Genomic DNA, 26107 nt, shown 5'->3' on the forward strand with positions numbered 1-26107 from the left:
GTGTGCAAATGAAGAAGCAAGCTAGCACGATGACGGCGATTTGAGTTCAGTTCCCAGCATCCTTGTGAAAGGCCAGGTGTGATGGCGCGTGCTTGTAACCTCAGAGCTGCGGGCGGAGGAAGTCTGCAGGATCTCCGAGACTCATTGCCGTTGCCCAAGCTTTCCCAAGTTGGTGAGCTCCAGAATCTGTGAAAGATTTTTTGTCTCAAAAAAGATGTGGATAGGATTAGTGAGATGGCTCAGTAGGTAAAGGTCCTTGTCACCAAGATTGATGACCTGTGTTTGATCTTTAGAACACACAGGGTGGAAGGAGGGAAAGAACTCTTTCAAGTTGTTCTTTGTCATGGCATGACATACTCACGTGTGACGGTGTACACACACACACATACACACATGCATACATATACACACATACATACACACACATGCACACACATATGCACATACACACATGCTCACACATGCACACACATGCACACACACACATACACAGACATAGATACACATATACACACAAGCACACACATAAATACATGCACACACAGACACACACTGACACACATGCACACATGCACACAATACACACATACACAGACATACATACACATCTACACACATACACACACATACACACACACCCATACACACACATACACCCAGAGAGACATACACAGACACACACAGACATACACAGACACACACACCTACATATATTGATGTAACCACATGCACATAGACATAACTATATTGAACTATAGTGACATAATATTTTTCATTTCTAGGTTGGCAAAGATAAGAAATTTTGAAAAGGCCAGGGGTGGCAGGGTTGGGGGTGGGGAGAGAGAGAGAGAGAGAGAGAGAGAGAGAGAGAGAGAGAGAGAGAGAGAGCAAGCATGAGTAATTAAACTGGGCTGGCTGGCTGGCAATATTATTTACTTCTGAGTCAAATTGTGATTATAAAGTCACAGATGACAAAATTTGCCCCCTGTGCAACAGATTTTACTAATATAACACGGAAGAAGTTTCTAGGAGCCTAAAACAGTGGCAGGTGTAATGAGGGAAGTATCTGGACTATATTTGGGAGCTGCTGGCATCTCCATGGCCAGCTGTGGTAATGCCCACTGCTCTCCTTAATAAAGTTTCTCCACCCCCACCATCTCTCTCTGCTCCTGAAATGCTCTCCAAGTCGGAGACCAGAGCCAGATCTTCAAACAAATTCAGTACTCTGGGGAGTTGCCTGGGGACAGGCTGTGCTCTCTGTGACAGAGACAAGAACATGGCAGACTCTGCTCTTCCAAGAACCTCCCTGGTGTGCTGCTAGAGGCCAGAGACTTTGCAGCATTCATTAGGAGAGATGCAGCCTTTGGAGACAAGCTGTTCACAGACCGTGCCCAGGACCTGTTTCCACCCCAGGCTCTGTTACTGATCAGTGCCAGGGACCTGGCTCCATGCATGCGCCTCGATGGAATTCTCTGGCAGAATGTCTCCGAATGTGTGGACAAATCTGTCTCCTGCTTCTTCTCTTTGTTTCAAGGTGAGACAGGGGCTCCTTTGGGAAGGAGATGAGTACTAATTACTTGCTCACTGCTGAGCTGTGTGGTCCTCCCACCAGGGGAACTGTCTTGGGGCTTTGTACTGTTCCTTGAGACGGTGGGAGTCAGCATAGTGATGACTAGTCTCATGGGATGTGCTGACCAGCTTCGCTTACACTCCTGCTGCCTGATCCCGCAGGGAGCTGCGCTGACCTGCCAACCACTGCCGACTGTCCTGTGTTCTCCAGGGGGCTAGCAGTCTTTCATTTGGAATGATAGCCTTGAACGTCAGCATCCATTAGAATCACTGGAGATCAGTTAAAGACATTCCAACAGGCTAGACCTTATCACCATAGGTTATGACTGAGTTAAGGGGTTGATGGAGCTCTCGGGGGACCCCGATGTGAAGTCCCCTCTGGCTTAGGACAGCCATACTCAATGGGATGCTTTCAAGAGTGTGTGGAGGTATGTTGGACCTTTATTTGGGAGCACTCTGTATAAACTGGTAATGGACTAGTTATCCTAGGAGTCATGACATCCTGCTTTAACCTTGACAGATCCTGACACTCACCTCCTAAGAGCGTACAGATCACAGTTACTTCCTTCTATCAGAATGATGACCATGACACTTTTGTATATTGCATAGTTATGTGAATGTGATTTTGGATTCTGTTCTATTTCTAGCAATCGCAATTTACATCACACATGGGATGAGGAGGGATACAGTTTCTAATTACTCCAAGCCCTTGATATTTCTCCCATAACTGTGGGGAGCAGTGCAGTAGAGTTCACCTGGCGTGTCTACAATATCACTGTCCCTTGTGTAGCATCTCGGGTCAATGGCACTTGATCTGGATTCAGGAAAACCTTCCTAACTGCCCCCCCTGCACCCCAACTTCTTCATCAGTTAAATGTGGACTGTATTTCTAGCCTGTCATGTTAGGAGATACACTTCATTCAGCATGTGTTGGGAGGGACCCAAAATTGGGGTGCACTGTTTATCAGAGAGCAGAGGATCTATCTATCTCTATTTTCAAGGTAGAGATGCCTCTTCCACTGGTAGCAGGTTCCTGTGCTAATAGCATGTCTTCAGTGGATACCCATCTTTAAACCTTGTAGAAATCATGAGTGATAACGATTACATTGTTAAGGAGGAATGAACGAGCGTTTCACATTCATATGATACTTTGAACAAATGAAGTCTGTTACAGATATTGTATTTTTCTTGCATAATGTGTTACAAATAATAAAATAAGTTCTGAGCCTCTTTGTCTAGTCTACCGATGGAAAAACTGAGTTACTACAGGATGGAAAGTCTCACAATCAGGCATTCATTACAAAGACATTCATTACAAATGAATGGTAAAGAACCTGATGTTTAGTGAGGATCTTGGCTGGTCATTTTTGCTCTACTTCACTGAATACACTTCAGTAGTCCTGCAGCGTTGTTGACGTCACCCCAACGTCTGGGCTGAGGAAAGAGATTCACGGAGGTTCTGTAATTTCTCTGAGCCCATGCCGCAACATGTTCAAGTAAAGAGGATCCTACTCGAGGACTCCAGAACTCGAGCCCAGAGTCTGTCATATTCTGTCGGGTGTGACTCTAGATACTAGATCCAGATCTGGCATTTTCAGAAAATCCCTAGTTTCATTATATTCCTTTATACTTTCACTTCAGTCATGATCTTGAAAGAGATATTGGGGTCATGACACTTGAGGTCATGGCTTTATGAGGCGATGCCTTCTGTGTTAGCCTTCACCTTTCTTGAGTGGCATTCGCTGGCCTCTGAACCTGCTGAGTTGTATTCTACCTGATAATGTCTATGACCTGGTTCTCACTGTTAGAGGGCATCCGGTCATCAAGGGAGGCCTTTCAGAAAGTGGCGAAACTTAAGTTAGAGAGAGATATGTCCAGGAGGTTGGGCAGGGACAGGGTATGCTGGCTTATCAGCCTGCAACAGGAGACACCAACCGTTGCCAACAAACAGGAGGGCCCAGCCTGGAGGAGGTGAGTTTTGAATCTGGGTTTAGAAACAACTTGAGACTGGGGAGAGGAGAAGGTGTAGACAAGAACACGTGTGGAAACATGTGGGCAAGAAAGATACCTTGTGTCTAGAAGACGGGATCAGTGATGCTATGCAGGGCAGAATAGACATGGGGGCCAAGGGGGTGTGGTGAGACGCATCCCCAAGGCTTCCCAGGCTCCCTCTGCTATAGCTGTGATGGATTCCACTGCTTCTCTTGTTGAAATTCACACCCAGCATGCAGAGCTAGCCTGTCCCCCAGATGTGTCTTTTCAAATTAGGCTAAACAGGGAAAATGACTTCATCGTGGCTGTTTCCTAGTTGCTCCTTCTCCCCGGACCCGTCCTGCTGCATCTGTCTTAGGCTACCCAGAGAAGATGGTGTTTGCACCCGCTGCTGATGGGCCTTCTGGATCATTCCATCTGCCGTGCAACAGTGACTCCATTAAGCCTTATTCTTCAGGAGGCCTTTGCGACCGTCTAATAGTTTCCCTGCATCTATCAAGTTGCCCCCCTCTTTCCAAAAGACCAGATTTGGAGATAGATTCTGCATCTGTTTCTGTGGAACAATAGCACACATTTAAACCATGCTGCTGTGGCTCCCTGAGTTTTATTAGCATTTCACCTGTGGTTTGGTGACACACACAAGCTGCCTTGAAAACCATTGAAAAGGGGGTTCTTTGTTGATTAATTTGTTTCTCTTTCTCATGACTCTGCCACTTAGGAGAGATATTTAAATTGCGTTTTGCTACTTGGTGCAAAGCCGGTCTGTTCAGGCAAAATGATGGCCTGGGGAAAAAGTTGAATTTGAAATTTACAGAGTAAAACACACCTGGATGAGGGAGGGCTCCAGTGGCCTGGAGGTCCAGGGTCTCTACTGATGGCTATTGGTGACAAGCTCGCTACCATTCCTGACCGTCTGTCGTTTTTTGACTTCTGCTCTGATATCTTCAGGAGCAGAGTACTCACTAACTTCCTATCAGCCACAAGCTCTGCACCTATCGTGGGCTCCACCTGTTCCAGTTTGGACTCCTGAGTTAAGACCACAGAGTCCGAGACTACTCTATACTAGAGGGTCCGTGGATTCACACGAAGAGGAATGTGTCCTTCCCAGTTTTTAGAGGGTAAGTAGGAAGTCACTGGAATCTACCGGAAGCAACGAATGTACAGACGCACAGGGTCCAGGGTCCATTAGAAACTGACACCCTGGAGCAGACTTTGTTACAAGGACAACTCGCAGTAATTTGGGACTCAACCAGCATAGAGGGCACATCCTCTTCTATCTTGGGTAAGGTCACATCCAATCTGTGTGCCTCTTATCATCTGAAACAAATATACACCTGTGAGTTCTAGAGGGACAATTTCAATGATGTCTTCTTCTCTTTTTTAACTGGGCCATAACTGTATTTTAAAACCAGCACTGAAGTCGCTCCTGAAGGCTTTGCAGATGCACTCCTAGACCACATACCAGGAGTGTGGTTAGGGTCTAGAGGCTTAAGGAAGGCCTTAGGAAGGATCCTAGGAAAACCCGATGAGATGAACAGCGGATAACTGATTTTGTACCACAGTTCTCAGAACCGCCTGGGATGTTCGTTAGCCACTGAGATTCAGAGGAGCTAAGGAGGGGCCTGGCATTGAAGTCCTAAGGGGCTCCCCAGGAGACCCCTGTTTGAGAAAGATCACCTTCCAGAGCACTGTCTTAATGAGGTCTGTTGCCCTGTGTGGCTGCTTGTCACAAGAACACTGTGAACAATGAAGAATTTTGTCCTTGTGGTAAATGATTGTGGAAGGGCTCCGGAGCTGTGCTGGGCATTGCAGAATTACTCCTTGCCACAGATTGGCTGTGCTGTTCATTCCTACCCCGTGCTGTCCCTGGTCTTCAGAGAACTGTAGCATCTGAGTCGTATTTTTTTTTTTTTTGAAGGCTGGCCATCATGCCTGCAGTTACCAGGAACAGCTGCATCACTTCTCACACCTTACCCTGCTCTGCACCTGGAGAAATCGCTCGTCCTGTCCGCCGCTCCTGCCCCTGGGAAGAGTTGATTATTCATTTCTCACGACTAGCCCAGTCCAGCCATTTTTTTTCTTCTCTAGTGCTCCTGGCCAGGGGCAGTGAGATAGCTGTGAATCCCACTGTGCAGGATGGAGCTATCAGATGGAGCCTTGATTATCAAGACACATGTCCCACACCTCTGGAATCCAGGGAGGGTGTGAACCAGGCTGGTGGGGAAGATGCTGCTGTGAGACGTGTCTTTCTCACTTTGGTTTTCCACACATCTTTCAGAAAGTGTCACTGGGGTGGGAGCTTCAGGTATCAGGGTGTGTGGCAGTGCTCACTGCAGGGACGGTGGCCAAAAGTGATGCCACAGGGAATCATCCCACGGGGCTTTTCATCCTCTCACTCTTTCAGATTATCTTTGTTGGCTCCTAGGGACCTGCAACATTCCTAGCAGACATTCAAGACTTTCTGTCTGCCACTCCCAGCTTCCATCTTGACTTTTGGGGTGAACCTGAGTGTTTGCTCAACTCTCTGGATATACTGTCTACACCAGCCATGGGAGGGTGGCTGGCTTTCGGGGGTATTTGTGAAGGGTGTTTTTCCTCTCCTCTCCTCTCCTCTCCTCTCCTCTCCTCTCCTCTCCTCTCCTCTCCTCTCCTCTCCTCTCCTCTCCTCTCCTCTCCTCTCCTCTCCTCTCCTCTCCCCTCCCCTCCCCTCCCCTCCCCTCCCCTCCCCTCCCCTCCCCTCCTCCCCTCCCCTCCCCTCCCCTCCCCTCCCCTCTCCCCTCCCCTTCCCTCCCCTCCTCTCTCCTCTCTTCCCTCCCCTCCTCTCTCCTCTCTTCCCTCCTCCCCTCCCCTCCCCTCCACCCTGCATCTCTTTTCTTTCCTGTGAGGACAGGTAAAGGTTTTGTGCCTATCTGGTGCCCTTTACTGTACCTTGCTTAGAGTGGGGTATGTCAAGAGATCTCAAACAGTGTAACTTGGGGTTCATTTCCAAGTTGAGAGAAGGGTTGGGGTAGATTAGGCTATGGGATTGGGCTGAGTTGATACCTGTCTGAGTTAATGCTTACCCAGCCAGTCTTCCTGTGTCACAGCAGTGAAGTTTCCTTCCCAGATCTTGATCTACTTGTTATCTCTTCCCAAGCTCCTTGCCATCCTGGAATCCAGTGCCCATGGGCTGCCTACACCTAGGAGACTAAATGAAATTTCCATCCCGACACCTTGACTTTTCCAGCTTTGAGTAAATACAATTAAAACTAACTGAGCAATAATATGACAATGACAAGGGCCTTCAAAGGCATTCGGAAAGCAGACTTGGTGTTTTCACCAACATTCTTATTTTGTGGTAATGAGTTCCCAACTTGCTGGCTAGATTAAAATGTTATTTTCTGATGCTGCATAAATGCAGTATGTATGCAATTGAGCCCAAATAAAATTACCGTTTACGTTTTCATCGAGCGGGGAGCAGGCTGCGGAGGACAGTTGAAATGCAATTTATGATTATGCAAATGAAGCTAGCTTCGGGACACTAATATGTAGATAAACGAGACTTTCATTAAGATGCCGTTAACCTTGAAAATTATATACAATTGCCACAAATATCCCTTAAAATATAAGAGGGACCATTTCCTCTAGTTTTGTGATTTCTTCTTTATGGGTCATGGGCTATGTCATCTGAGGGTTCACTGTGAGGACAGAGCATTCTTAACCATGAATCTTAACCATGGTCGATGTTTTTGTCCTTGACTGTTCAAAGCATGGCACTGTATCCATTTGTGCTTTTGGTCTGGGTCACTTCTGCACTTATCTTCCCACAGAGGAGTGACTTCTCCAACCCTTGCTTCCCAAATGTCTAAGGTAGAGACTTGGATGAGGTGCAAATACGGGGAGGACAGCTCAGTGAAGTTCCAATACTACTACTAAGTGGATGTGGAATCCCACCTCTTGTGGGCCCTGGCTCTCTGTGAAGCAGACACCACAAACTGTGATATAGTAGGTAAAACTCTTAGACTCTGTGACGGTTCATTTTGATTGACAGCTTGGCCGGATTGGGAGTCACCTAGGAGACTTGCAAGGCACACCTCCAGATACGGCTGTCAAGGGGTTTCAGAGAGGATCAACAGAAGTTGGAAGACTCCTGTGTGTGTGTGTGTGTGTGTGTGTGTGTGTGTGTGATACTGTCTGATGGGCTAGTTGTGTGGATGGAATGCAGTTGAGAAAAAGAGAAAGCCATCCACTGGCATCCTTCTCTCTGCTCCCTGGCTTGCCACAATGTGAACAGCTCTCCCGGACCACGAGATCTCACTGCTGTGGTGCTTTGCCCAATTTCACAGGGCCAAGCAAACTCTCTGAACCTGTAAGCTAAAATAAATCTTCCCTCTTTTTTCAAGTTGTATGGAATTTGACCACACTGAATTTATGCCTGCGAAGAATTTGTTGGAAAGAAATTGATCAGACTCGCAAAACAAAGAAAAGGCCAAAGACCCACCCCCTCCCCAAGTAGATAGAAATAATAACACCTGGGGGACGTGGACAGTGGACATTATGCTGTCTTTGCTGGGAGAATGGACAGAATAGTTTGTCTGAGGCTGCTGTATCCCACTGTTGAGGACACTAGGAAGTAGGCCAAATGGGGGCCATGAGTATTCACCTCCTGCCTGACCTCAAGGTGAAGTCAAAGGGAACACAATCCATTCAGACAGAAGCAACAGCTTCTCCCCTATCATTGAGAATTGACACATGTGGTTGCAATGTGGCAAAGTCAGGACTTGGCGCCAGAGCTTCTGTTTCTGTTTACCTTTTCATTCAATAGACCTTGGTTGAGCTTGTCCTCTGATCTAAGATGGATGGGACCTAGCTGTTCTGTATGGTGAAAGTAGGTTCAGGGGTAGAATATTAGTTTATTCTGCATCACTCCACTTTAGCTGTACATGGGCATCCACTAGGGGTGCTTTAGAGCTTCCCTGTGCTGACCTGTGCATTCTGGGAAACTGCCAAGGTCAGTATTTAAGGGCTCCAGTTGATCTTCCACAGCAAAGGCTGGGAGCTCACCTCTGGTTGCAATAGGTAGCTGATGTGATTAGGGTTAGGCAAATCCATTAGCATACAGACCCCATGCTTGAATACTGTTTGACTATAAAAGGGAAAGAGATCAGAGGTGACACATATGTGTTTGCCCTCTTGTTACATGATGTCCTTTCCTGCTTCTGAACACTGCCAGCAATAAAGTCGTTACCATGGCCTCTTGTCTTTGGACTAGAACTGAGAGAAAATAAACTTCATTTCTTTAAACTCAGTGTTTCATGCTGTGTTAAAGCAACAGAAAACACACCAATTCAAAATCGTATCCCAACAAGGTCAAGACTGAAAGTAATCCAAGAGTCAGTTCTCTTTGGAATAGAATACAGCAGGGTCATGACCAAGGATGAGAGGGTTCAGTAGGTTGGGGTCTGGTAGAACTTTGTATCGGGCCAAGTTCAGGGAGTCTATTCCATGGGCGGAATCTTGGATAAGTGCAGTGGGCTGGAGAAAATGGTCCCGCTAGGGTGAGCCTAGGAGTATGAGGAAGGGAGCCAGACAGGCCTAAGCGACAGGGTCAGCGGGCAGCACCAGAACAGGCCTCTCGTCTCTGTGGGTAGTGGTATGGAAGATGGGGACACTGAGGTCAAAGTGGGGCTGGGAAGCCAGGAGAGTGGAATGAACAACATGACTAATGCCAGTGGCCCCGCCTTTGGGCAGCTGTTGGTCCAGAATGAGCCTCTCCACAGGGTCTCTGAGACTTACCATATACGTCAGCTTTTCACCCCTCTATCTTGCTAAAATGTAGATTCTGACTTGGTATGTCTAGGTGGACCCCAAGTTCAAGGTCTCTAACATACTACAGGTGGCAATCTCCTTGCAGGCCCCTGAATGTCCCCTGCTCCCTCCCCTCACCTTGGTTTGACATGCAAACCTGATATTCCCATGTCCTTCTTCTCCCTCCTGATTTTCCTGATGACAATTCCTACAAAATCCCTTCGATAGGAATCTTATTCTAATGGTTTGCTTTTGGGGGATATTGACCTAGGACACAGTACTCCTATGTGATAGACATTCTAACCACTCAGTTTGAGATGAAAGAACTGGAACTCAGAGAGGGAAGTCATTAGCTCAAAGACACACTGCCAGTTAGTGGTAGAGTAAGTGACATCCAGGCCTTTTAGAATCATACACCCAGTCTTTCCACATTACACTATTTTATCTTGGAGCACCCAGTCAAGACCCTTGCCCACAGCCGGTATCTTTTTGCAGACCATTCCTTTCTTCCAAGCCCTTTGAGAAACTAGTCGAGACCGTCCCACCCACCCCTTTCAATCAAGGCTTCCAGGCTAGCAAACGTTCATTGTGGAGTACAATGCACAAAGACCTAACTCCGTGGCATCTCCAGGATTCTGGTCTCCCCCCACACTTCTAAGGTCCTTTCTGGATCCGCTTCGTTTTTTATTTTTGTCCTAAGACAGTTAAGCAGTGGGATCTGTGAGAAGCATTAAATAAAGCAGAAGAGGAGACTTGAGGGAGAGCGTTTCTATTCTTTCATCCAAGGGCAGAGAGGGCAGAGGCCAGGCATTGTGCTTCAAGAATGTTTCCTGGGCTCAAAGCACTCCTGTAGCCCCTACCACCCAAGGACTGGGGAAACGCATGGGGCCGCAGCGTGGCATCTCATCATCTCAGATGGCTCTCTCCTCTCCCTGGTGAGACGTCTTAGTGGGTGATACTGTATCCACTCACTTACCTGCTTGTGCTGTTCCGTCAGCCTTTAGAGCTATGCTGTCTCAAAGCTTTAGACCAAGGCAGGGAGTGGTAACGCCTCTCTTCTGGTTCCAGGCAAACATACCTGCCGCCTCAAAGCTTCTTTTAGCTTGGGGTGTGTGTGTGTGTGAAGACTGTGCTGTAGGTGTGGTGGCAGGGGAAAGCCAAACAGGGAGCATGCTGGCTTTAACTACAGTCTGGGAACGCCATATTACTCTATACAGAAGCTTGCTGCAAATGGGGTCTGATCCTTCTGTAAGCCCGAGGACCGTTTTCTGGTTCATGTCTTTGCTAGGGGCAAGGACTCTTGGATTAATTGGCTTTTGATCCAATCATCCAGGGGCAAGGCGACATCAGATAAGCTCCCTAGGCTCCTCGTCAGCTTCCTCACCTGAGGTGAGTCACACAGTCTAAAGGAGGCAATGTACTCCCCCAGCTGCTGGGGACACACCAGTCAATGCTACGGAACCCTGAGCTGCTTCTGAAACCGGTACATGGTGCTAACTCTGGTGCTCCAGGTCAGTGGAAGCCCCTGGTGAGCACTGGTAGCAGGGTACAGTCCTAAGGGATGAGTCTAAGTTTCCAGTATGTGGAGAGAGGGCAATGTTCATTGTGTAAAGACCTTCCATCCCCCATCAGGTGCTTACCGCTTCCCTAATTTACACTTTGATCTTCTGTGCTATGATTTCATCTTATTTTCAGAGACAGAGCCTTGCTGTATAGTCTAGCTTGGCCTTGAGAACTCCATCCTTCTATCCACAGCATCTTGAGTATAGCACGTATTTTATTTAATATGTGTATTATTCTGGCCCAGATGACTGCTTTTGGTTGGCAGCATTTATGACATGTTCCCAGAAAAGGGGGGGGGTGATGGATCTTGGCACTGTCTCCAGGTACTGACCTGAAATCTGGAAACTCTGAGTAGCAGTAATAAGCAGAAGGTACATTTCCACATTCGGTGAGTGGGGATCGGGGTGGGTAGGAGAGCAGAAATATGTCCTCTTGCTATCATTTAACTGACATGGCTCCCACCCTGCTGGACCACAGCTCTTCAGATCCAGGAGAACCAGTAAGGCTTTCTCCACAGTGTTGGTCTGGTCATGATGGGATGCCCCACAGCTGGGGGTAGGGGAGTTCAAATGATGGCTGAATAAAGAATGACTGTCCTATGATGGTAAGGTTGTTACTATTCAACAGGGGCTGGAAAGAGTATATCTAGAATTTAGAGGACACCCTTGGGGCTTGCCATGCCCCAAGGTTCCAGAAAGTATAGACATAGTACAGGTCATGGTGCCTATGGCACAGACCCTCAGGAATAAAGGGCCAGCAAGACACTCAGCCAATAAAACTAGCCATGGAGATTCAAGAAAGGCTAGCATGGGAATGTATGACCCTGCTAAGGTTTGTGTGACATATAATTGCAGGTGAGGCGGCTTAAATGACAGCAATTGCTTATCTCACAGTTCTGGGAGATAGAAGCCCTGTGCAAGGTGTTAGCAGGGTTGGGTCCTCTAAGGGCTTACAGATGGACCCACGTCTTCACACGATCTTTCTTCTATGTCAGTGTCTAAATTTCCTCTTTTTAGAGGATGCCAGTCCTATTATCTTAGAATCCATTCTAAAATCCTTTTACTATCACGACCTTTCCTGAGATCCTGTATCCAAATGCACTCTTGTTCTCTGATACCAAGGATCAAGATTTTAACATATGGATTTTGTGAGGGCCAGTTCCTAACTAAGAATGATGGTAGTGATTATCACCTCAAGACCAGAGTGGTCTTGAACTCACAATCTTCCCACATTAGCCTCCCACGTGACATAAGGCGAACATGCAGTGCCATGCCTGGCTATGATTTGTTTCCGACGAAGAGGCCGTCTTCTGCTCTCAAAGGGCAGGTTGTTGACTTGGTCAGGACAAAGCACCATCCCAGAAAATGAATCTGTGTTCAAGCTTCAGGTCTAGCAATCACTTGGACAAGTTCTTTCCACTCTCTGGTCTTAGTTTCTCCATGCGTGAGGCATAAAGAAAAGGTTACAATCTGTCTTCCAAGTCTAGGATAAGAGTCAGTGACAGTACTTTGGGCCCCATCTCTTTAACTTGCACAACCCAGCCAGGGCTCAAATGTGGCTTCTAGACAAGAGTTGGATGCAGTTGGAGGGTTGACTACTCAACCAGTTTCCTAGTGAGGATTATTGACTGTTTAAGGGATAGATAGATTTTTTTTTCCTGTCATAAGACAGACAACATAAATTTGCCTTGTGATTCTCTGGGAAAGGCAAATTTTCTGTCTGCTTGAAAACATCGTGGTGGGAAGCCACCAGAATTCACAGATGAAACACTAATCTTCACATGTGCATTTTCCAATGAATGCCATGTAACTTCTCATTCATGTCTCTATAGATTTCATGAGGAGGATGTGGCAGGTAAGATAGTAAATGATGGAGAGAAAAAGGGCTGGTTGGGGGATTGTGCATGATGGCAGCTGATGGGGGGGCAACTGAACAGCTCAAATATGCTACGGCTTTCTGTGCACAGAAACACCATACTGGGGAACATGTCATCATCAGAGAAAACCGGAATTTGGTGGGGAGCCCTCTGAACACATCTCCATCGCTGCAAGTGACACAGGTAGAAGACTGGCCAAAGGGACAAAGCAAGAGTCTTGTTTCATATACGAATGGCTGAGGTGAAGCACCTGCATCTTGAAAGCATTGTCTCTAGTTCTGAGACACCCAACTCTAGCCTTTGGAGAAGTGCAAGGGTCAGCCATGGTCATGCAGCCAACTTGTCTAGAGTTGGGTGACAGACACAGGCTTAGTGTGGGAGAATGAATGCTTGGGTGCAGGAAGCCTTGGACTTGAGTTTGCCGCTAACTGATTTGTCACTGTGTGACTCTTGGTATGTCACAGATCTCTTTTGAGTCTGAGTTTCTTCACAAAGGTAGGGAAAAGATGGTGCTGTGAGATGGTTCAGGGGGTAAAAGTACCTGTGTTGACCCTCTGGACCCCGTATAGTGACAGGAGAGAAGCAATTCCTACAAACTGTCCTCTAATCTCCACATACACAGATATAAACTTTAAAATGTAAAGAATTATAACAGACATGGTATACTGGCATATGGAAAGGACTCATAGTATAACTGAAGGGGTTTTTTTTTTGTTTTTTGTTTTTGTTTTGGCTATTAGGACTTACTTCTTGCTTCCTAGAGTTCTCCAGCCCTAACCTTTTCTTATTACTCACCTACCCTCAGGGTGGTCATTCTGGCTGTCTGGCATTTCCAGAGAGCCATTCATATACGGAAACAAGACTCTTGCTTTATCCCTGTGGCCAGTTTTCCACCTCTGTGGCATTTGCAGTGATAGAGATGTGTCCAGAGAGCTCCCACCAGAGTCTGCTTTTCTTTGATGGTGACATTTTCCCAATGCAAGGGAATTCATCTTGTTCAGGCATGGCCAGTGACATCTGTCTATCTTGGTGCTTGAAGCTACTGAAACCATTCACTTCCAAGCCAGGATACCCAGCCACTGCTCCCAGAATGTGACATCTTCCATCTTTTGGTTGAGGTAACTGGTTGAGCACACCACAGACTCACTTTAGCTTAGGAACATGAGTTTGAGTTAATGAGAGCAAAGGATTATTGGCAGCTATTTTTCCTCCTTGGTGTCTGAGACTGCACATTTAGGAAATCACTTGCTTGGTTAAAGGTAAGGTTTCTTCCATTACACAGTTCTCCCTAGAAACTACAAACCTATTATATTCCATCAGGAATGCTTTCAAGAAAGGCATTGTAGAACAGACCACATGCTGAGGAGTTCTGCTCTTCTCTGTAATACGGGAAGAAATCTCAGCTGTTCTCACAGTCTTCATTCTGACCTTTCTCTGCAGTTACCAGCAGGGATGATACCGTCTTTAGGGGTGGCCACTAAACCCTGTGAGATGAATAGGTTTTATTTCTCCTTAACTTGTTTGAAGTGAGATAGGAACAATATCATACTTTTATTAAGAAGCACACCCAAAGTAATGAAACTGGAGAGGAAAACATGGGAATTTGAACAGATACACTAGAATCTAGGGATTCACAAAGAGATACTTTGAAGAATTAAATCTTAACCAGGTGAAAAATCTTCCTAGACCATAACATACAATGAGATTAAAGTAATAGAGAGATTCCCAAGAAAGAAATACCAAGGACAGAACACCTGGATTCTACTTTAAATCTCCGAAGAAAGAGATTGAGAAAAATTCTAGAAGATGGGAAGACCTCTCACACCTTTGGATTGGTAGAATTAATATTGTAAAAGTGGTAATATTAACAAAAGCAATGTGCAGATTCAGTACCATCCATATCTAAATCCCATTAACCTTCTAAAGAACTAGAGGACAAAAGCCTCTGAAAACTCATATAAAGGCACAGAGGATCCCATATAGCCAAGACAGAACAATTAACCTTGGAAACAGCATGATATCTTATTTCAAATAAAGCCACAGAGCCAGCCATAGTAACAAAACCAGGATGCTATTGATGTCAAAGCTGACAATGGAATAGACTAGGACCCAGAAATAGGCACATGCAGCTATGGGACCCTTGCTTTTTGACAAAGCTGCCCAAACCACACTGTTATTAGTCACTGTATTTTCTGTTGCTGTGATAAATCGACAAGACCAAAGGTAACTTAAGAGAGAACTTGTCTTGGCTTATAGTTTTAGAAGGTTGATGGCAGAGACAGCAAGGCAGGGAACAGCAAGCATGATAGCAGGGTCAGAAAGCTCAGTGCCTGAACTCCATGAGACAAGCAGAGAGGAAGTAGGTGAGGATATTTATCTCAAAGCCTGCTGCTCTCAGTGATGCACTTCTCCCAACATATGTTCGTCAGTACCTCCAAATAGCATCACTAAAGGGAGACCAAGGGTTTGAACTCACAGGGCTGTGGGGGGCATTCTCTTTCAAACTACCTAATGTAGGTAGACAATTGAGAAAAGAAAGTATCTTAGGCAAATGGCCCAAGGAAGGTTGGATATTCATGTGTAGAAGAATGGAATTAGATTCCCATCTCTCATCTCAGGATAAATAAAACAACTCAACATAGATTCAGAGACTTTAATGTGAGACCCCCGACCTTTGAAAGTGCTTGAGGAAAACAGGGAAAACGCTTCAAGAAGGAGGCATAGAGAAAGGCTTTCTGAAAAGGCTCCAAAAGTGCAGGGGATAATAACAAGAATTGCTAACTAGAGTTTTGTAAATTTAAAAGGCTTTTGCAAAGCAAAGGAAACAATCAGCATAGAGAGGAGATGGGATTAATATTTAGAAGAAGAAGGAGCAGCAGCAGCAGCAGCAGCAGCAACAACAACAACAACAACCACTACCATCAAACCACTCAGTCATCTGATCGATGAAAGGACAAATAAATTGAGCAGACAGCTCTCAAAAGAAAACAAACAGCTAATAAATATGTAAAACTGTTCAATATCCTTAGGCAGCAGGGAAATGAAAGTTAAAATGAAATGAGATTCAGCCACAAGGAATGGAATTGTGTAAGGGTTCAGGACAGGGGATGGGAACCAGAAATCATGATGTTAAGCGAAACAAGCCCGACTCTGAACAGTCAATACCACATGCTTTGTCTCAGATGTGGAGCAAGCATTCTTTAAAAATAAGTGTGATATGCAAGAGGATAGGAACTACGAGAGGATGGAAGAAGTCTTTCCTTTGCATGGGAAAACCAAGGCGAAAGAAAGCAGGTAAATTTCACAAGGGTTACTAACTGGAAGATCTGGAACTTGAGGTAACAGACTACTCTTAACCACCGCTCACTCCTCTTCTTATAAAACCCAGACTCGCCACCGTGCTGACCAATGAGGACTTTCAGCCTGGCCCAGGGGTTATGTTTCTATCTGAGAGGTGTTTTCCCTGCAGCTTCTGGCTGCATCTCATCTGCCTCCATTTGGTTTTCAGCAGATGCTGCAGACTCCCCTGTGTCTGCCCAGGGGCATGCTGGGAAGCCAGGACACTGGTGTCAGATAGATCCTGGATAGTCGCCTTTTTTTTTTTTTTAATTTTATTCGATATATTTTTTATTTGCATTTCAAATGATTTCCCCTTTTCGGGTCCCCCACTCCCCGAAAGTCACATAAGCCCCCTTCCCTCCCTCTGTTTTCCCACCCATCCCTTTCCACTTCCCTGTTCTGGTTTTGTCTTATACTGCTACACTGAGTCTTTCCAGAACTAGGGGCCACTCCTCCGTTCTTCTTGTACCTCATTTGATGTGTGGATTATGTTTTGGGTATTCCAGTTTTCCAGGCTAATATCCACTTATTAGTGAGTGCATACCATGATTGATCTTTTGAGACTGGGTTACCTCACTTAGTATGATGCTCTCCAGCTCCATCCATTTGTCTAAGAATTTCATGAATTCATTGTTTCTAATGGCTGAATAGTACTCCTAACATCGTGCGTTTCTAATCTTTGAGAAAATGACCTCACCTCTTAATGGTTTTAGTGATAATGAACAATTGCACATTTTCATAACCAGAACAGAGAATAAGGAGTGAATGAAGAAGAGGGAGCTAAGAGACTTCACATGACAGGCTGTGAGGATGAGATTTGGTCTTGGGTAAGATAGAGCATAGACCACTTTCTTGAAGAAGTGATGCATCTACCCGGTCCTAAGTTATCAAAGTGATTGGGGTTGTGGATTGGCAGTTGCCTAGCATGTTCAAAGCCCTAAGTGTGATTCCCCAGCCTTGGGGACAGGAGTGCATTATGAAAAGCCAAGATTTGCTATGATTGTGGTAAAAGACCACACAAGTTCATGTGGCAAAGTCATCATTGGTGGTATAGATTTGGTATCCCTTTAAACTCTCAAAATACAGATGAAATAACTTCAGAACACAACAAACAAGTTCATAGGCATGTACAGTGAAGTTAGGTGACATCCTTACAAAACCCACACAGGGGTGAGGAAATACTGCTGACATCTGTGAGATGGGTAGGGAATTAGTAACTGGGGTGAGAAGCAGCAGTATTGAGATGTTTGGCAAACTGGAGAACAGGGTTGCTTCAGGTTAGCACAAACTTAGAGAGCAGAGGAGACAACTTTGAAAATCCAGCTGAAATCGTGCGTGACTTTGGTCAAGTCCACCATGTGAGAGTGCAAGGGAAATTATAGGGCCATGTCTATGGGTGCCTGAAAACTAACTACCCAAGATGTTTGTCTGTTCAGGAGGGGAGCACAGCCTCAGGAGGCAAGCTGATTGTGGTGTCAAAGTCATATAAGAAAGGGACAATCATGAGAAAGGGAGACAGAGCTTGGAAGAACCTGCAGGAGAGACCAGGGCAAGGAAGTCGCAGATAGCAAGCGTGTGCCTGAGCAGGCAAGGCAGAGCTTCTGGGTCATGACTTCTAAAAGTTCAGAAAAGCCAGCCGTGCATAAAAATTAGCCACAGGACAGAATCAAGACTGCATCTTAAAGACAAAAGACAGTCCTGATACTGAGAGGCTCAGTAGCTAAGAGCAGGCAGGACTGGAGATGAGTTACCAGAGCCTGCTCAGGTGATTCAAACAGCTCTAACTCCAGTTCTGGGGGATCTGACACCCTCTTCTGGTCTCCATGTGCATTATATGCATGTGCATATACCAATATACATAATTTTTTAAAGAAACTTTTTTGATTTTGTTTTTGTTTTGTTTTTTTTTCAAGACAATCAGTCTGGTGGTTCCTCAGAAAACTGGGCATGACACTTCCTGAGGACCCTGTTATACCACTCCTGGGCATATATCCAGAGGATTCTTCAGCATGCAATAAGAACACATGCTCTACTATGTTCATAGCAGCCCTATTTGTAGTAGCCAGAAGCTGGAAAGAACCTAGGTGTCCTTCAACGGAGGAATGGATACAAAAAATGTGGTATATTTACACAATGGAGTACTATTCAGCCATTAGAAACAATGAATTCATGAAATTCTTAGACAAATGGATGGAGCTGGAGAACATCATACTAAGTGAAGTAACCCAGTCTCAAAAGATCAATCATGGTATGCACTCACTGATAAGTGGATATTAGCCTAGAAACTTTGAATACCCAGGACATAATCCACAAATTAAATGATGTCCAAAAAGAATGGAGGAGTGGCCCCTGGTTCTGGAAAGACTCAGTGCAAGAGTATAGGGGAATTCCAGAACAGGGAAGTAGGAAGGGGTGGATGGAAGAACAGGGGGACGGAAGAGGGCTTATGGGACTTGCGGGGAGTGGGGACCCAGAAAAGGGGAAATCATTTGAAATGTAAATAAAAATATATCAATTAAAAAAAAATACAGGGTTTCTCTGTGTAGCCCTGGCTGTCCTGGATCTCACTCTGTAGACCAGGCTGGCCTTGAATTTAGAAATCCACCTGCCTCTGCCTCCCAAGTGCTGGGCTTAAAGGTTTGCACCAGCACTGCCTGACTAAAGAAACATTTTTTTTTTTTTAAAGAAAAAGACAACCCAACGCATTCAAACTAAGAATCATTGAAGAAAAAGAACTAAAGAAAAAGTAGAAGAAACACCATAAACTGGAAGAAAACATCCTTGAAATAAAATATAACCCCAAATCCCCAGTTCCAAGAACATGTTGTGGCTTTGAGAAGTACAGACAGAAAATAACCAATTTTGAGATCAGCTTTACTAAAAATCTCTGGAAAACAAAGTAGGTGGAGAAAACAAGAAAATTTCAGGGGGTTGGGTGGTGGGTGGTACTTAGGTTCAAAAGCTGGTGATTTTAATTGGAAACAGAATGATATCATTTGTTAGAATTTTAGGAAGTGATCCTTCCAGAAGGATGTTACATAACACATCTAATGCACTGAATGAGGCTGCTCATTTCACAGGGCCTTTCCCTCCACACACACCCTCTAGTGTATGGGAGAGTGAACGTATCCACAGAACTCATGGAAGGCTTGCCTTAGGACTTTTAAATTTTTATTTAATATTGTATGTGTGAACTGAGTTGGGGCATGTTCAGGCTGAGGTAAGAGGGTGACTTTTGTGAGCCACTGTGGTTCCAGGGTCACATTCAGGTGTCAGGGTACCCACCAAGTCATCCTACACCCTTCCCTTGAGTCTTTCCAGAGGTCTCTGTTAGTAAATGCACATTAGCAGAGTACTAGAGTACCAGACAGCCAGGAAGATACCAACGCAACTTGTAGTAAGCGTTCAATGAATAAGAACCAACAGATTTTATTTTATTTTATTTTATTTTTAACTTAGAGAAAAGAGAGCATAGTGGCTAAATGCCTGAGCAGGGCGTGAGATGCCTGCGTACTACACAGTTACAAAAAAAAAATGGCTGCAGAAAGAAGCTCAAAAGCAAAACCAATTTATCTCTGGTTTTCAGTCACCATATTAGTGGTGGCATCATGTAGGTGATTACCGTACTGCTACTCTGAAATTGTTATGAATGCAACGTGTTATAAAGCAAATGAGTAATTATGAGAGATTCAAATCTATTATCTCTGGAGTCTTGAGAACAATTATTCCTTGTATGGAAGAAAGGAGAGACACGAATTAAATGTACAGAAAGGGTTATGCAGAGACTTTGCTGTTTGGGCTTCCAATTAAATTTGTCGAGTACTATATATCCATGTTATGGGCATCTGTTCCAACATTTAACTTAGATATGGCTCCCCCCTCCACTCCTTTCTACTTTTCTTCTCCTTTCTTCCTCCCTCTTGTTCTAAAACAAGCAAGCAAGCAAGCAAGCAAACAACCTCAAGCTTTTAAAACATTTCTTTAAAAAACTTTATTCACATGTATATGTGTATGTTGTGTTAGTGTATATCAAATATGTGTGTGCCCATGTAGGCCACATGAGGGCATCATATATATGTTCTGGAGCTGGAGTAACAGGTAGTTTTGAGCTCGCTGATGTGGGTCATGGGAAATGGCTGAAAGAGTAGCTAATGTTCTTAAACATCAAGCCATCTGCACTCCCATCCCTGAAATCTGTGCTTCAGATGGCCTTGGACTCCTGGTCCTCCTGCCTCAGTCTCTTGAGTGATGGGATTTGGAGGTGTGTACCATCATGCCTGGCCTCTAACTCATTCCTTCTCCTGGCCAGATAAGATTTGATTACATATTTTTGCAATCAAAATTAATTATGTATTTCCCTTACCTTTCACTATTGATAGATCATGTGACACCATATCTCTAAGTAGATGAGGGCATATTTTAAAATGAGAAATTTCTAGAAATTGATTGTAGGGTCAAGTAGTATGCTCTCTAATCAATATTAGATAATTGCAATCCAAAACAGTTGTAACCACTTAAATTTCCAGTATGAATGAACCACATTCTTGCTGGCCTGCTTTCAGTCCATTGTTTTGTACCTATTATACAAACAGAACAATATAGGCATGTATACATTGATTTGTTCATTAAAAAGATTTTACAAATGTAGAGGCTAATTTCCATTCTTTGTGTGTGTGTGTGTGTGTGTGTGTGTGTGTGTTAGGTTGAGTATGTAGTGTCTAAGTATTGTATGTGTGTGTATATATGTAGTGCATATGTGTATATGTAGTAGGTGTGTGGTGTGTGTATATATATGTGGTGCATATGTGTGTGTGTAGTGGGTGTGTTGTATGTGTGCAATGTATGTGGGATGTGTAATGTGTGTGTGTGGCTGTGGTGTGTATGTGTGTGTTATGTACATATGTGTTTATGTGGGTTGTGTGTGGCCTATGTGGTATATGTTGGTGTGTGTGATGTGTGTGGTATATGTCATATGGGTAGTTGTGTGCAGAATGTGGTGTGTGTGTGTGTGTATAATATATGCTGTGCTTGTGTGTATACCATGCTTATTTGAACTCTGACTTATTGGAAGCCAAGTGCTTGTCTTTATATTGCTGGCCTCCCAGAATGTTCAACACATTGCAACTACGTATTTTCCTTCAGTTGAAAACTCAGCCCTTATTCCCTTATTCTGTTTTTTTTTAACTATAAGCATGAAAATGAAAATGAAAATGTTTATATTCTTCTGGAGCCAGATTATTTATTCCCATTCCTTTTTAGTGGTTTCTGAGTTTTCTCTTACTCACCCCCTCTTAAAGTTTTAACACTAAGTCACAATAACTTTCCTCTCTTGCATTCTTTAGTCCAGTATGTGCATTTGTAGCTCATTGAAAATATATTTGTGTGTGTGATATGACATAGGAATATCTAGTCTGGATGTATTTGTTATAGCACAAATCAGCTATTCATTTTTAAAGGTATTTTAAAGCACCTTTTGTTAAGTGTCTTAATCCATATTGATTTGAAAAGGGCCCTTAATTTGCTTATTCATTGTATGTTACTCATCTTTGATATGGCTTTCTGTTACACTGATCTATCCCTAATTTTACCCCATCCTTGCTTTTCTTTGTCCTCAAAAGGAGGAACAAGGAACATGTGTGGACTCATTTTTTGTGGTTACTCTTTTTTCCTGGTCCCAGACCTACATGTGCCTGATGGCACGAGGCAAACAGATCTTTGGTAATAGCAACCTTCCTTAGAAATCCAAGGCTCATACTCCCTAGTCAAATTCACACCAGACCCTTTTACTTATTATAGATTTGTGTGAATGTCAACACCTTTCTCTCAATAATGTTATTATTTCTTTTAACAAACCTCTTCCTGTTCTTTTATTTCTTTAGTTTTTATTCAGCTGAACCCTGTATTTTTGGTTTGGTTTGCTTGCATCTTCCAAGGGTTCGTGTGTTAAGAGTTTGGTTCTAGTGTCTACCCCTAGAGTAGAGTTGGAGCTTTGCATTGCTGTGTCAAAATACCCGAGGGAAATAAACTTAAAAGCACAAAGGCCTAATTTTGCCCACAGTTTCACATCCTCTTGACCCATTTGCTTTTAGGCTTGTGGCGAGGCCTTTCACCATGACAGCAGTATGAGGTAGAAGCTGCTTACCTCCCAGCAGCCAGGAAGCAAAGAGCCAGAGACAAAGGGCCTAGGGTCCTAATATACAGCATACCTGTCAAGGACATTCCATCAGAGACCTGTGTCCATTTAGAGTTTTGGTCACTCCCCAGTAAAACCCCAGCCAGGCACTAAGTTTTCAACACATGAGCCTTTGGGGGAATAGACTAGACTCCAACTGTGACAGAGGGGCTTGGCAGGTGGGCACCACCTAGGGAGTGTGTTTAAAGTTTGTAACAGAGCTCTTTATTCTCCCTAAACCAAGCTGTTGAAAATGAGCCTGACTCATGACTCAGTCAGACTTCCTGTTTTGCTATGCAGTTTCTATTAGTATGCTGCTATGAGGAAGCCCCCACCAGAAGGCAAAACCAATAGGTTTACCCAGTTGTAGACTTCCAGCCTCCAAAGCTTGAGCTGAGTAAGCCTCCTTGTAAGGTTAGCACCCTCCGGTATTTTATCACAGTAACAACAACAACAACAACAACAACAACAACAACAAAATATATCAGTGCAACTTAATACTTGCTTTGTTAAATAAATATAATGAAGGGATTCTGACTGATGTGGTATTATATTTATAAGAAGAACAAAGAAATATGCAATGTGTGCTTTTACATACAAGGACTCAATTTTTTCATTCTGGGTCTTTTGAAAATGCCTTTTAGTACATTTTCATAGAATGCTTATATTTTTCTTGTTAAATGTATTTTTAGATGAGTTATAATTGCTGTGCATATTTTGAGTATGGCTCTGCTTTTCATTATGTTTCTTCCCCAGTGTATTTTACAACTGATTTTTGCTTATGTAAAGTTGAGCTATCACATTTAAAAATATTTACCCTTGCCACAGTTTAGATTCGCAATGTCCCCAAAGTTAGCCCCAGCTTCATGCTATTGGGAAGCAGTAGGAGCTTTAAAAGGTCTAATGGAGAGTTACAGATCCCTAGGATGGTGTCTTTGAAGAGAACAATTTTTATTTTATTCCCAGTCATGAGGTAAGTGGCTTTGTTCTCCAGCACACTCTCATCACAACTTACTGCCAGAGGCTCAAATCAGTGGGTCCTTAAACCTCTAAAACTGTGTCAAAATTAGAATTTCTTTTTTTACAAGTTGATTGTAACAGGTATGTGCTACAATAACAGAGAGCTATCATGCCTTCAAAAGGCAGGAGGGAGATTCCTGTTTACTCAGATCCTGGGAGATAGGGGAAGTAGGGGAGGGATGTGTAAACATTGGGAGAGTGAGCCACAAATGAGTTATGTTATTCTCTTATAGTACCAGGGTGGCTACATGGCAAGGTGAGCTTCATTCCTGGGTGATTACTTTTTATTTTGGAGAAGTGTTGAACACTACTACTGAGTCAGCATATTGGCTCGCATACTCTCGGCTCTTCCAGAATCTCCAGGAACTGATGAGCTTTGTGTAGAAGCATCATACTGCCTCATTGGTTCATGGGTGGAGTACTTACAGCTCAGTCTGGGGAGATGTAGGCAGAACATCCTTTCATCCCACATAAAGTTCCAACAACAGAAGGAAGAAATTATTCTAAAGTCTAACTTAATGAATTAGTCAGTTTGTCTGCAGGGTTCCTCACACCAGTAGAAGTGTCTCAGAGGCAACTGCATTACCAAAAGGCCCAGTCTATCCTTGGTGATGAACATGTGGGCAGCTCTGCTGAGTGGAAGTTTTGATCCTTAGCAATTGTTATTGCTTGTGCAACCTTATGGATCTTGTAAATCTAGAAGCGCCCTGAGACCTGTGAGTTCCTGAGCCTTGTAAGTTTCCTTTACTTTCCCAGTCTTGAGATTCCCTCTAAGAGGGAATGTTTCCACTCAAAGGATCAGTGTGGCTCAGAGCTGGGGGATCCATGGCCTGGAGATGGGGTGCCTAACATGTTCTTTGTGGTAGAACTATCAGGGACTCCATGTGTCACGTGCACTCAATATTTGACGAGATAAATTATACCATTTATCGTCTCATAGAACTTCTAAACACTCTGTAGCAAATGAGTTGAGATATTTTCTATTTTAGATGGTTTCAGGAGTTCTGGGATGGAAAGTTGTCAGGTTGCATATACCTTGCTAAGTCTCTGTAGATACTGGTGATGACCTAGCTCACTGCAAGATATAGATGAGAAGTGAAACCATGGGGTCAATATTTTTCACGCCTACATGTATGCTATGTCTTCTATTTGCTTAGGTTCAACGTCTGGAGGAACTGAAGTCACATAGAGAGTTTTCACAATTAATATGGGAAACATGTAACAAGTTGTACAACTTGTTTTAATGGGCTGTCTGGCGAGTGACACATGGTTGTTTGTCAACTAAAAATATCTTGAAGACCTTTGAACAAACCGAGGGGGACCTCTTTTATGTCATGTCTCACAAACAGCTGTGCCCTGCTCCGGGTGCACATAATTGAGGAAACTGATTTGGGAGGACTAGAAGTGTTGATGCTGTCATATTAATTTTCTCCATAAATCAACACATGGACTTGACAGCCTTTCAAAAACCCTTACCATGTCGCATTTATCCTTTGTATTCTGAAGTAACTTTATCTGTCTGGGACTCTAAGCAACTCATATTCATTAGATGAATATTTATTGAATATTGATAGGAGCTGTGGTATAGGGCTCAGAACCTATCTTCAATAGCAGTGTATAATGAAGAAATAGACATATGAACACAAATAATACTAAGCTTAAACTTAGTACGATTAGTATAGTTATAGAGGCAGAGTAATACAGAGTCACCATAGAGATTTATTCTTTTGTCATTCATTCATTCATTCATTCATTCATTAAACAAAAAAGAAACCCGATGTAGCTTCTGCTTTAGGGTATTCAGTCTTGGAGTAATTATAAATAAACACACATTGTGGTAATCTTCAGAGAATGTGATGGGGCAAGAAGAACAGAAAAAAGGTTGGAAGAGTTAGGAAAGACTTAATAGGCAAAGTTGTGTCTAAGGTACATACATATTTGGAGACAAATGAGGAAGGACATCCAGGTAATGTAAATGGCGTTATTAAAGGCTCCACGTAGAGAAGGCTGTGACGCTTGAACTTCACTCTCTGTGTAACCAACTATAGAATTTACCAGGACACATACTCCTCCATGTGTTTGTGAAAATGTTCCCAGTGATAATAACTGGGGAGAGAAGACACTCTGAATGTAGGTAGCACCAAATTGTGGGCTGGCATCTCAGATGGAATCAAAAAAAGAAAGCAAGGGAAGGACCAGTATTCATCCCTCCCTGATTCTTTTTTTTTTTTTTTAATTTTTTTTATTCGATATAATTTATTTACATTTCAAATGATTTCCCCTTTTCTAGCCCCCCACTCCCCGAAAGTTCCTTAAGTCCCCTTCTCTTTCCCTGTCCTCCCACCCACCCCTTCCCACTTCCCTGTTCTGGTTTTGCCAAATACTGTTTCACTGAGTCTCTCCAGAACCAGGGGCCAGTCCTCCTTTCTCCTTGTACCTCATTTGATGTGTGGATTATGTTTTGGGTATTCCAGTTTTCTAGGTTAATAACCACTTATTAGTGAGTGCATACCATGATTCACCTTTTGAGTCTGGGTTACCTCACTTAGTATGATGTTCTCTAGCTCCATCCATTTGCCTAAGAATTTCATGAATTCATTGTTTCTAATGGCTGAATAGTACTCCATTGTGTAGATATACCACATTTTTTGTATCTACTCTTCTGTTGAGGGATACCTGGGTTCTTTCCAGCATCTGGCAATTATAAATAGGGCTGCTATGAACATAGTAGAGCATGTATCCTTATTACATGGTGGGGAATCCTCTGGGTATATGCCCAGGAGTGGTAT

The sequence above is a fragment of the Apodemus sylvaticus genome, chromosome 21, assembly GCF_947179515.1.
Source record: "Apodemus sylvaticus chromosome 21, mApoSyl1.1, whole genome shotgun sequence".
Taxonomy (NCBI): Eukaryota; Metazoa; Chordata; class Mammalia; order Rodentia; family Muridae; genus Apodemus; species Apodemus sylvaticus.